This window comes from Oncorhynchus masou, chromosome 19, assembly GCF_036934945.1.
Source record: "Oncorhynchus masou masou isolate Uvic2021 chromosome 19, UVic_Omas_1.1, whole genome shotgun sequence".
In the NCBI taxonomy this organism is placed as follows: domain Eukaryota; kingdom Metazoa; phylum Chordata; class Actinopteri; order Salmoniformes; family Salmonidae; genus Oncorhynchus; species Oncorhynchus masou.
In genome coordinates this window covers 5,649,715-5,660,913 of record NC_088230.1, presented here as the reverse complement: position 1 = coordinate 5,660,913, position 11,199 = coordinate 5,649,715, and the positions used below count along the sequence as shown (strand labels likewise).

The following is an 11,199-nucleotide window of genomic DNA, read 5'->3' as shown; positions in this document are numbered from 1 at the left end:
GAGATGAAATGAAGCTCACACTTGCCAGCATGCAGATATTCTAGCTGCACTACTTCAACTAATTAGTGACTCTGGGGTACATGCTGGCCGCTCTACAAATAGATTTGATCAAGATCATCATGAAGAAAATTATCAAGGGATTGGTCTGAGTACCGTTAAAGTCTGAGTACTCCTTTTCTCTGGCTGAGCACTATGCTGGTGTGAGAAATGAAGTGAGGGGTTAAGTTTCCACTGCGTTGCTTTTACATGACAGCATTTAGGATGTGTCATGATAACCTTAGAAAGGAGGGAAGGAAGGAAAGGAGGACGGATGGAGAGACAGAAATTAGGTGGAAGAAAGGAAAGATGAAGAATTGAAGGGATGAAGGAAGTGATTGATAAACTAATCTCTTTGAAAAATAATACAAATGGCGTGCAAAGCAATGAGCATACATGAACAGTTTCAGCGCCATTTATATGACCAAGATGAATCTCACCTTCAACAACATTAATTGGACATATACTCTTTAAATAAAAGGGTGTACAGGAATAAGTGATGAATGCTTCTGCTTGTGAGTAATAATCTGGTGAAATAAGTTTTTAGCGTAGTATGGGGTAACAGAGGACTGCATGTGGAAGGAAGGAAGCTGGGTTTGTTGGCTAACTACTTCCCATCATTCATTTGTTCTCTCAGTTCCCGCTCAGCGCCTTCCTCTGGTAACATTACTATAATGACAGAACCTCATGCTGCGCAATCAATTTCTCTGATAAATAATAATGATGTAGCCCGCGCTGGGCGCCTGGCGACGTGGCAGATTTCTGCTTATAACGAGGACCATTTTCATCATAACTGTTATGGATGCCTGCCATGGGACGGCGGTGAATCCTGGGTAATATTTTCCTGATGAGACGTTTGCAAGGAGGGAGGATAAACAACTTTACATATGTGCTTGTTTAAAAAATTTATGAATGGTGATAGAATGCTTCACATTAGAAAGTAATATCTACTGGGTTGTCTGTGACAAACTGACAACAATCCTAATGACACTATTCAGTATTCACAATGTCACTTGATTGCCTAACTGTTTAAACAGACGTTGGACATTTGTACTGCAAACAACACCATAAAGGATCTCGCCATTTTTATCACTTGTTGTTTTGTATTATAAGACTAACACAGTTGCCGGCATGTAGAGCAGACCAAATGTATAATTCTGGGGAAGCACACATTGTTAATACGTCCTCAAGAGTCCACAGAAAGAACAGCTGTAATAAAAATGTATTTAGAATGAAACATATGTAGCCATATTACATGTAGTGTGGTCAATTTACACTGCATACCTCAGGCAAGACCATCATCATCATCTCTATCATCAGTCCAAGGACATAGTTGGATGACGTTATAGTAGTGTTATTAAAACGAACAAGTTTTACAGGATAGCAAAGCACAAAACACAACGCATAACGCTGAGAGAGACCAGTGCTAGAGGTCTGTCAGGGGAAAATCAACACATACAGACACGGTATACTGATGATGGGCAGCAGGCCACAGACCCATCGGTGGTAAAGTAATAGGATGTGTTTTGTCTACCAGGTATCTCCCCAAAGCAGTACACATCTATAAGCAACACACTTAGAATGTTTTTCGGTTCCTTTTCTTGTCACGAGTACAGTAAAATTGAAATGAAACAAGTTACAGACCACGCAAATGAAAAGGTGTTTGTGTCTGAGGTAGCAAGGCAATCATGGCTTTCTTCTTCTTTTTTTTACATCGATTTATAAAACTATTCTACACAATGACCTCTTACAATTGCCACTTACAAACCCGATTATTTCTGAACAGATTTAAATTCAATTAATTTATTGTTTCCACTATCTGGCCTTAATACAACTATCCATATTAATTACTACAACGGTAAACCAGTCTGCCACACTTGGAGTGACAACTGTATAGGCACAGAAGGGGTTAAGTTTACATTGCAATTGCGGCCGGCATGACAACTCCGACAGAAAAGCATTATTAACGCTTTAAAGAGGAAAAATATTTTCAAAAACAAACGTGAAGCTTCAAGGACTGACACAGAGCCGATTGTCTAAAATGATCATTTGAGGCGATAATCTTAAATTGGGCCTTCTCTTTCCCAAATCAGAGAGAAAAACAGTGAACATGTCCATCGTGGAGACGGCAGAGGGTACAAGCAGAGGGAGGCAGTGGAATAACAACAATGTAAACAGTTTGATTCCCAGTTTAAGCAGAACAAAACAAAAGCAACAAAAAAAATCCCAAAAAGCATATGCTCTTATACAAACCCCCCGAACTCCATAACAATCGGCATATTCTTAAAAATCACTGACAAATGTTTAACCGACTCCAGGTGCAATCTACAGTTCATAAAATGTACATTTTGCATAGTACTAGACGATGACGACGTGGTAATAGCAGTAAAGTTCTGTATGTCTTTGGGTTTTAGGGAGGTCTCTTGCTAGGGGCTCTAGCTCTCCGTCTGTCCAACAGAAAAGGGAGAGCGTATAAGCTGTATGTTTGGGCATGTTTCTGCCTCTCCGAAAGGACCTTTCTGAGGGTCCTCACATCACCTGAAAACAGAGATAAAACACACACATTACATAGCAGACCATCCACATACAAACACACACACACACACACACTGGTGAGCACACACATGCACACAAATGAGCTATACTAAACAAAGTTGTCAGACAGGTCAAAAATGATCAAAATCAAAAAGTGTCTCCTCCTTATCTCTGGGTAAATACATTTCTCTGTCAGAATAATCACTGAGGTAAAATACACATTAAGCAGAGCAAATACACTCTTTCAGAATGTCTCGCCCTGACCATAGAGAGGACATGTTTCTCTATGGTGTAGCAGGTCAGGGCGCGACTAGGGGGTATTCTAGTTTATCATTTCTATGTTGTGTTCTAGTTTATATTTTCTATGTTGGTGTTTTGTATGATTCCCAATTAGAGGCAGCTGGTAATCATTGTCTCTAATTGGGATCATATTTAAGTAGATATTTTTCCCACCTGTGTTTGTGGGGTATTGTTTTGGGTTTGTGCAGGTGCACCACGTAGTCACGTGTAGTTGTTCGTTTTTATATATTTTGTTTTGTTTAAGTTTCTCTTTGAATTGAATATGTGGAACTCAACATCCGCTGCGCCTTGGTCCCGTTCTTACGACAGCCGTGACACAAAAGAAGACAAAAGAAATGTGTCTACCCACAGTTATTTCTATATGGGGAGGGAATGAGAGTTCAGGGATGCATAGAAAATAAATATATTTTTGCTGTGTTTTGATATGAACTACGCACATCAGCAGATAAAGTATCAGAGGCTCTTAAAATGCAATCAGGGCATGTTGGCAAACAGACTGGCAGTCTCTCAAGCCCTTCACAACCCATTTAGAGAGAGGAGACAGGAGACATAAGGGACGCAGATGGGCACTAAGGATCTGGGAGAGGCTTTTAAATGTAACACCGGCGTCTCCTCGGAACAAGAGGCTGGGATCTCAATGGACATTTCAACCTATTCAACCGTACTCTGGGGTTTGAGGAATTTACAATAACTACTTTTAATAGAGTTACACTGAACAAAAATATGAACACAACATGTAAAGTGTTGGTCCCATGTTTCAAGAGCTGAAATACTCCAAGAAATGTTACGCACAAAAAGCTTATTTCTCTCAAATGTTGTCGTTCTACATTCCCCTCTCTCCCTCAGTGACATGAAAAAGGATATTTCATATTTTCAAGTGTAGAAGTCAGAACCCATCAGTATAGATAAGAAAAGAGGGAATAAAAGAGATACGTGGCAAATGTGTGTTGACTATGGGTGCATATTAAGAGGACATAAATACCAAAACTGACCCAGGTTTAATTAAATCTGTGAAAAAAAATCAGATAGCACTGGCTAACATAATGGACATCAAGGGAAAAAGAAAATACTGGAGAGGGAAACGAAATTGGCTCTTGTGAAGGAGCGGCCAAATACTACTACGTAACAAATAAATGGTTTAACTGACTGTAAGGCAATGGGAAGAGTTGAGATGAGCTGAGATGTTATTAGGCGAGAGAGAGAGAGAGGGTGGGAGAGAGAGATAGAGAAGACGACACAGTAATTAGCGTAACAGCAGTAAACTTGTGCTGCTGGTCTACAGAGCCTCAGAATCCATCTCTGCCTCCATATACAAATATACAAGTACATTTCAGTGATCTATTTTATTTTCTGTGTGTTTTGTTACTCCCTCCCCTTTGTCCTATCTACTGCCCTTGATAAGCACAAAACTGCCATTCTCCTCCAGAGAGTGCCTGAATCTCTTGTACATTCAGTTCATTGAATAGTTGGAATGCATGCCAAATAGCTAGCGGCAGTATACCTGTTTTTCTCATTTGCACATTCACCCTTTACGAAATGAGCCCCAGCTAATTTCCTCCTATCAGATCCTGAGTGCAGCGGATATTATGCAGAGGGATGAGAAATATAGATTACCTGTGGTCTCGAGGAGAGGCTTGAAGCTACAAGAAAAGCAGAAACAACTTTGTGAGAAAAAACACAATATTGACCCTCTCCCTGCACCAACACTGCTCCTACACACACACACGTGCGCGTAAACTAAGTAAACTCAGCGAAAAAAGAAACGCCCTCTCACTGTCAACTGCGTTTATTTTCAGCAAAAATAAATATTTGTATGAACATAGCAAGATTCAACAACTGAGGCAAGAACGGAACAAGTTCCACAGACATGTGATTAACCTCTTGAAACTCTGGGGGCGCAATTTCATTTTTGGATGAAAAATGTTCCCGTTTTAAACAAGATATTTTGTCACAAAAAGATGCTCGACTATGCATATAGAAAACAAAACACTCTGAATTTTCCAGAACTGCAAAGATATTGTCTGTGGGTGCCCTAGAACGGGAGCTACAGGCAAAACCAAGATGAAACGGCAACCAGGAAACCAGCAGGATTGTTGAGGCTCCGTTTTCCATTGTCTCCTTATATGGCTGTGAATGCGAGAGGAATGAGCCTGCCCTTTCTGTCGTTTCCCCAAGGTGTCTGCAGCATTGTGACGTATTTGTAGGCATATCATTGGAAGATTGACCATAAGAGACCCTAGCCCTAGCCCTAGCCCTAGCCCAAGCCCTCACCCTCCGATCCAACAGGTACCAGACGTGCTCAATGGGATTGAGATCCGGGCTCTTCGCTGGCTATGGCAGAACACTGACATTCCTGTCTTGCAGGAAATCACGCACAGAATGAGCAGTATGGCTGGTGGCATTGTCATGCTGGAGGGTCATGTCAGTATGAGCCTGCAGGAAGGGTACCACATGAGGGAGGAGGATGTCTTCCTTGTAACGCACTGCATTGAGATTGCCTGCAATGACAACAAGCTCAGTCCGATGATGCTGTGACACACCACCCCAGACCATGACGGACCATCCACCTCCAAATCCTGCTCCAGAGTACAGGCCTCGGTCTAACGCTCATTCCTGAGAAAAAAACGCAACTTTTCTGAGAAGAGCACTTTTTGCCAGTCATCCCACTTTTTGCCAGTCCTGTCTGGTCCAGCGATGGTGGGTTTGTGCCCATAGGCAACGTTGTTGCCAGTGATGTCTGGTGAGGACCTGCCTTACAACAGGCCTACAAGCCCTCAGTCCAGCCTCTCTCAGCCTATGCGGACAGTCTGAACACTGATGGAGGGATTGTGCGTTCCTGGTGTAACTCGGGCAGTTGTTGTTGCCATCCTGTACCTGTTCCGCAGGTGTGATGTTTGGATGTACCGATCCTGTGCAGGTCTTGCTACATGTGGTCTGCCACTGCGAGCACGATCAGCTGCACGATCAGCTGTCGATCAGCTGTCCGTCCTGCTTCCCTGTAGCGCTGTCTGCAATTGCAATTTTTTGCCCTGGCCACATCTGCAGTCCTCATGCATCCTTGCAGCATGCCCAAGGCACGTTCACGCAAATGAGCAGGGACCCTGGGCATCTTTCTTTTGGTGTTGTTTAGAGTCAGCAGAAAGGCCTCATTAGTGTCCTAAGTTTTCATAACTGTGACCTTAATTGCCTACCGTCTGTAAGCTGTGTCCTAACGACTGTTCCACAGGTGCATGTTCATTAATTGTTTATGGTTAATTGAACAAGCATGGGAAAAAGTGTTTAAACCCTTTACAATGAAGATCTGTGAAGTTATTTGGATTTTTACGAATTGTCTTTGAAAGACAGGGTCCTGAAAAAGAGATGTTTCTTTTTTTGCTGAGTTTATTATCTATTAGTGTTGTTGAGATCATTGTTGAAATCTTTGAGTCATTGTGCTTGCCAAGTGAGCAGTTAAACCAGTATTGATACCCACACAGCACCCTGTAGATTACTTTTAACTAAACTCCTCTTGCCCAGGAAAAGGTAAGAGCAGAGGGAGGTAAACAGAGAAAAGATGAGAGGGAGGTAGAGTTAGAGGATTTACGACTGCACTCAGGATAAATGGTGTTGATCTGTTCCAAGACGTCTGCCTTGTCAGAGCTTCTGTTGTGTGAGTGGTACAACAGATCATCTGAAACACACACAAACAGTTTAACACACCGTGTGTGTGTGTGTGTGTGTGTGTGTGTGTGTGTGTGTGTGTGTGTGTGTGTGTGTGTGTGTGTGTGTGTGTGTGTGTGTGTGTGTGTGTGTGTGTGTGTGTGTGTGTGTGTGTGTGTGTGTGTGTCGAACCAACCTGTGTTTTCGGTGAGGGCCCTTCGCTCTTGCATACTGGGGGACGACACTCCATTCACCCTGGAGTCCATCTCCGGCTGAGAGAGAGGAGAAACGATGAAAGATAGATGGAGTAGTAAAGAGGACAAGGGAGGAGGGGAAAAAAGCAAGAGGAGGGATTGAGGATCAAGTAAGACGAGAAGAGGCTAACAGAAGAATCGAGAGAGAAACAAGAACAAAGTCAGAAAGGAAAGTAAAGAACAGGGAGGGAGAGAGACAAGGACAAGCATCATTACTAAAACATGGAGTCCTCACTCTTCATTATTTATAGTGGCATACTTCACTTGTGGAGGCATCAAACAAAATATTGCTCTGCATAGAAATCATCAGTCACATACAAGGAAATACCACACAGTGTGACACGATGGGGCTGGGATCAAATATGTCATCACGTGTAGTAATATTTACATGTGTCTATTGCCCTGTCCCAATTTGTGTCAAACACTGTCACTCCCTGTCTTTGAGTTCCGCTAAATATCTAAGGGTTTGGATTCTTGTTAGTTTAATTTGATGACTTTTAGTCATGAAAAAGTATAATTATTTCATGGGGAACTGGCTTAGAAACTTCTGTGAATCCATGTTGTGTACTTGGCTAAGGCATTTCAGTTACCATGAAAAAGAGAGATAGACATAATACCAATAAAATGGATAAACAAAGTTAATACTGTAAGACAGCATAGTCAACATGTTTTTAAGGATCTTCAAGCAAACTTGACAGTTCATCAATGCAGTAAAAGCATGAATGTATGAACACGCACGCACACAGAACAGGGCACCTGATATCCACTGACATTTACTATCTAGTCCAATATGCCCCTTAGCTTTCCAGAGACAATCAAATTAGCCTGCCTGCCTATCCCATCCCTCGCTCCTCTCCTCTCTCCCCGTCTGTACAATCTCTGGCTGGTCTCCTAACTCCTATTCAGTCCCCAGTGGAATTAAAGGTTAACGTGATGGAAACCTCTCCAGAGCATTCACACACTGTCTGTAGGGTTCACTGAAAATTGCACTGACTACACAGAGCTCTCTAATAAAACCTGAACATGCAGTACAAAATATCTTATTTTTTGTTTAGCGTTTATTACAATTTATTCGGATTTAGAGGCCTTCATTGGTATTTTGGGTAATTTCCTACAGACAAAATGATGGATACATTTTTATGTCTATGTGTGCAATTTGAAGGAAGTTGAAGGTAGCATATCATTAGCCCAGCTTCTCCTCTTCTTACTACTCCTAAACTGGGTGGTTTGTCATTTAAGGTCTTACAAAGCTATACATAGCTATCAATATTATAAACACCAGTTAACTGTGCTGATAATTTAAGAAATAAGATTCTATCAACTTCCTCATTTACGGACTACTTCTGCCTGCACTCTCTTCCTGCAAGGCTTGCTGGGGTTTTGTAAACAAAACTCCCAGGAGACAGCCAGCTGTTGCGTACTGTAGCAGCTAAAGTAGCTAGCTTTCTTCGTATTGGAAAATCATCATAACATTTGATAAATCATGTCGGACTTTGAGATATCTTTTTTTTATACAGAGCCATATTTATTTGACGCTGAGCAACACAGAATGAGGCTGAATCAACGGAGCCTGTAGCCGAGCTACCAGGAGCAGTGGAAAATACCAGGTCTGAGGGGGAGTTGTGGTGCAACTGCGGGGCTTGTCAACCCATGGCAACCAACGATGAGTGTTTGTGCTGCACAGAGTGGGACTTGTTATGCCATAGATTGGGGGGGGCTTGATATCTGCAGCAAAGATAGCAGCACACCCAGAGATTGTGTAACAAACCTCGAAGACTTTTCTGCGCTCATCAATCCTGGAGTTGAAAATAAAACTGGAAGAAGCAGCTCATACCTGATGGACTGAATGGACACCTGTCTATCAAGTAAGTGACCCAGCACAAAGTAACAAAATATAAAGAAGATAATCTATTGGTAACTTTTGCTTTATAATTGTCCCAGCACAAAGTAACAAAATATAAAGAAGATAATCTATTGGTAACTTTTGCTTTATAATTGCACTCAATTCACAAATAACGTATATTTGTTCGTAGTCAATACAGGCTGGTTGCATATCGACTGGTGTTGGAGTGGGCACTGAAGGGAGAGAGACTGGGACGAGGGAAAGGAAGAGTCTTGCCTTCATGTGGAGTTTGTGCAATTCGGCGCAAATATCCCTCACCGACAGGAGTCTACATGGGATTCAAGGAGGCTGAGGATGTAATGGGTCTGTTGTAATTATACTCTTATGATTCAGCTTCACAGCCAGACATTGCCTGACCAATTTTATCAAATCAACCTATTTTGTTACTATCTACTATAAGTGATTCATTACAGTATGCCACATGAGATAGTGTTGTATATGAAATACAGTATAGCAGTCAGATCAATGTATCAGTAACATTTTAATACTAAAGATCCATTGGTAAAAGCCAAGAAATCATAGTGTAGACCAGGGATGGGCAACTGGCAGCCCACATGGTATGGATGCGGGTACGCAGACCCTGTGAGCCACTGCGGCCCCTCGTGAGGAATTCTTCTTTGGCCCCCACCCTTATCAAAGTCATTCTGTTAGACAGTAGCCTGTGGAATGGCAGACCAATCAGGACTCATTTCTCACCAGACCCACCATTGTCTTAGCCAATCAAGTTTAGCCAGGAAGAATCCTCCATAATTATTATGACTTATTCATATTTACAGATCACCCATGAGTTTGTTAATAAGGTTCAAGAAGGCATTTCTGCAACCAAAAAATGAATACAATTTCAAAAGTTTCATCTATCTTATGCCTCACTTCAGAGATCCATACACATTTGGTTAGCCATAAACTCACAAGATGAGCTAAAAAGATTAATACACATTTATTCTGTAAGCGGTGCGTACTGTTGGCAGAGAAGTCAGGCGCAGGAGAGCAAAAATGTGTAACAACGGCGCAGTTTAATAATAAAAATCACCGTAAACAGAACAATCAATACAATGGGTACAAAACCCGACGCACACCAGAAATAACGTGCACAAGCACTTACAATAAACAATTCCGAACAGGGACATGGGGGGGAACAGAGGGTTAAATACACAACATGTAATGATGGAATTGAAACCAGGTGTGTGGGAAGACGAGACAGAACAAATGGAAAATGAAAAATGGATCAATGACGGCTAGAAAACCAGACGATGCCGACCGCCAAACGCCGCCCGAACAAGGAGAGGAATCAACTTCGGCGGAGGCCGTGACATATTCTGTGAATGTCAGAGAACTACAGAAGGCACATTTTTTAAATAAATCTCATTTGAACGACTTAGTATATCTTTTGAATGATTTATAATCTCGTTCAAACAGCGTAGTACAGTTTAAAAAAATAAATAATGTTAATTGTGGCTGAGTCAGGATCTGGATATCTGAGGACTCTGTGTATGCATGGATGTGTCTATGCTTGGATGTTCATGTTTGTGTAAGATACCGGGCTGTGGTGTGTGTGTGTGTGCATGAGTGTGAGTGTGTGTTTGTGAGTGTGTGTCTTGCAAGGTTTAAATGAGCCCCTAATCCCCTAAAAATCAGCCGAGTCACTTTTTCTCCCCCAGGCTGAGATTAATTAATACTTTGCCTCTCAGCTTTCAGCTCCAGGGCCCTGGGTCAAAACCTACGTTCCTGCTGTTTATCTGCTCTGATTGACTCTGTTTGGTTGGAGAGATTTTATTTCCACACACCTAAAAAAAAAAATCAGCATCAGGCGAGGCATTCACAGAGGAGAGAAGAATAGGTTACTGGAAAGGGAGGGATTAGGAGGCTGCTTGCAATATGATTAGGTTCTAACTTTATAGGAATGAGTTATAAAACAAACAAGGACACTTTCTAGGCTAAGAAGGACGTTTTGTTGTTGCATGATCAGTGCAATAGAAGTAATGCCACATCTGGAACATGCATGTTTGTCTCTCTGTGTGTGTTATCAACACACATATTGCACTAACAAGCTGTCTGAGTTGGTGTGTGTTCGTATACTGTATGTGTCCCTCTATGTGTTCCCCACCTGGTGCAGTAGCTGTCTGAGCCGGTGGAGCTGGGACTCCAGCTGTTTGTTGTGCTCCTCCAGTATGTGCATGCGAGCCTCCAGACGGCCCTTGTGCTGCCGGAGCAGTTTGGCCTCAGCCAGCAGGTCAGCCTCATCAGAACCCCTGGGGTGAGATGACCCCTCAGGGTCCCAGAGCCCCACAGAACCAGGCCCCCGCTGACCCCCATGCTGCTCCTTCAGCTGCTCATACTCCCTCTGCATGGTCCTTGGGGAGACACACAGAGATAGGCTTAGGATGATGCAGGAGTCCGACACACTGCACATGCAGACACACACACACATGCAGACACACAAGCACACACATACATACACACAGTCACTACACAATCATGCCCACACATACTGTATGATGAGCCCAATAGTACTACTAGAATCTCCCTCTACCC

At 42.4% G+C, this 11,199-nt stretch overlaps 1 pseudogene; it reads right to left on the bottom strand.

Moving 5' to 3' along the window:
• Window positions 1-1,244: 1,244 nt before the first annotated feature.
• Window positions 1,245-11,199, bottom strand: part of LOC135505509 (utrophin-like) — a 224,123-nt pseudogene continuing 214,168 nt past the window's right edge.